The following is a 2,450-nucleotide window of genomic DNA, read 5'->3' on the forward strand; positions in this document are numbered from 1 at the left end:
CCGACACGAGCCACCCCGCTCCTACACCTCCTGGATCTTGGTATGTTTATCTAGTGTTTTTCTTAACACATGCATAAAGACCTAGACTTAGCTTTATTTCCTCCAATGCTTACCATAATGACCTAGACTTAGCTTCTTCTCCTCCAAAATGACTTAATAAGCTTACTGACCTCCAAAACCATCCATTTTACCTAAGTTAGCTCTAAAACGATCTGTACTTAGCTTACTTATGTCAAAAATTGCATAATTAGCTTAGTTAGCTCATAAACGATCCATTTTACCTAAGTTAGCTCTAAAATGACCCATTTTACCTAGGTTAGCTTATAAATGATCCAGTTCATCCAAGTTAGCTCAAAAATGACCCATTTTACCTAGATTAGCTCCTAAATGATCCATTTTACCTACGTTAGCTTTAAAATGACCCATTTCACCTAGGTTAACTCCAAAATGACACATCTTACCTAGGTTATCTCATAAACGATCCATTTCAACTAATTTAGCTCATAAACGATCCATTTCACCAAGTTAGCTAAAAAACGATCCATTTCACCTAAATTAGCTCTTAAATGATCCATTTCACCTAAGTTAGCTCAAAAAGATCCATTTAAACTAAATTAGCTCATAAATGATCCATTTCACCTAAGTTAGCTCAAAAAAGATCCATTTGAACTAAGTTAGCTCATAAATGATCCATTTGACCTTAGTTACCTCAAAAACGATCCATTTGACCTTAGTTAGCTCATAAACGACCCATTTCAACTAAGTTAGCTCATAAATGATCCATTTCACCTTAGCTAGCTCATAAACAACCCATTTCAACTTAGTTAGCTCATATATGATCCATTTCACGTAAGTTAGCTCATAAATGACATACTCTTCTTGTTCTAGTCTTCTTCTTGTTCTACTCTTCTTGTTCTAGTCTTCTTCTTGTTCTACTCTTCTTCTTGTTCTACTCTTCTTGTTCTAACTTTCTTATTTTTCATTTTGCAGATTTCATTCACTTTGCCGGAGCCTTTTGCCGTCCGCGGCTGACGGCAAAGGCCTTTGCCGTCCGCCGTTCATGCCTTTGCCGTCCGCCGTGGCAGACGGCAAAATAGCTGATTCCTGTAGTGTATGGGTAATTCCTCGCTCTTACCGAGTATCTGCTCATCCCCAGTTGTTCATGTGTTTCACAAAATTCTTCGAAATACTATCCGATCTTTCAAGAATCCTCTGTACCCTATGGATCTCGAAATACTTGTCTACCTGCATTATGGTTAATTCCAAATGACTAGCAATATTCATGGATGTCCTTTGACTTTATCATCTCGGGTCCCTTGATTCAATATGTTATGAATGTTGCAATCCTTAATCAGATCCAAGAATTCATCCTTTCGGCTCAGACATCATTTTAAACATGAGTTGGCTCTCGACCAATCAAATTGCCATCGATTGTACCCCTAAGCCTACTCAACTTATCCATCCTTGATCAGAGCGTTGCTTCTGATCCCTTGATTTGGAAATCATAATTCTTTTGCATTTGAGCTTTGAATTAGTCAGTTGTTTCTATAATCAGATCTCCGTGCATTCTTTCTTCCTCTTGTTGAGTACCGATGCTCACACCAGATCCCTTGAGGACCTCCGGATCCTTTGTTCAATTATCATCCGACAGTGTCCTTCGTATACAAAACCTCGAGAAGTTCTCTTCCCTGATACATAATACCATTGATAAATCCTATTCTCTGATTTGGCCAACCATGCCTGTTTTTGAGCTGGTGATATTTACTAGTGAAGCTTGTGTTATATGTTTCCACGATGCCCCGATGGGTTGAACCTATGCCTTCCTTAATATATGTGAACTCGAAAGTTTTCATGAGTCATACTCTTCTGGTATTTTGCCAAATAAAATTTCAGCACTACAACTTCATCAAATGCGAGAAGTGAATGAAATGTTACGCATTGGAGAAGTGGGAGTCGACCTTGGACTTTGTGTTCGTGCCCATGTACACTATGTACATCTTATCATGGAAGCTTCTCTTAAATTAATTATTCCCTTGGTATAAGTCCATATTATATCTGGGATCTGGTCTTTTGCAATCATGGTTCCAGCCATATTGATACTCCTTGATTCCTTTTCTCGGACAAGTTGAACCACTAGTCCTCTGCATATCAATGCACCTGTCCAACCTCTATTATGATCTACCTTCGAGTATTTCCCTGTGGTATCTCGATAATATCACAGAACCATATTACTTCTTATGAGTTCTTCAAGTATTATTTCTCACCGATTCCAATTTTCCCCGGGTTCTGAGTTGTTAGACACTCAAGGACACTGATAAGTGAATCAATTCCGCACTCCGATTCAATAACTCTAAGTAATCTCTGTTGCTTATGAGTTTATTAATCCTTCAAGTCATTCCTAGCCTGATCGGCTATATCATTAATGTGCTAAATTTTAACTGTGCTACTTG

Source organism: Aegilops tauschii, chromosome 5 (assembly GCF_002575655.3).
Source record: "Aegilops tauschii subsp. strangulata cultivar AL8/78 chromosome 5, Aet v6.0, whole genome shotgun sequence".
Classification (NCBI taxonomy): Eukaryota; Viridiplantae; Streptophyta; class Magnoliopsida; order Poales; family Poaceae; genus Aegilops; species Aegilops tauschii.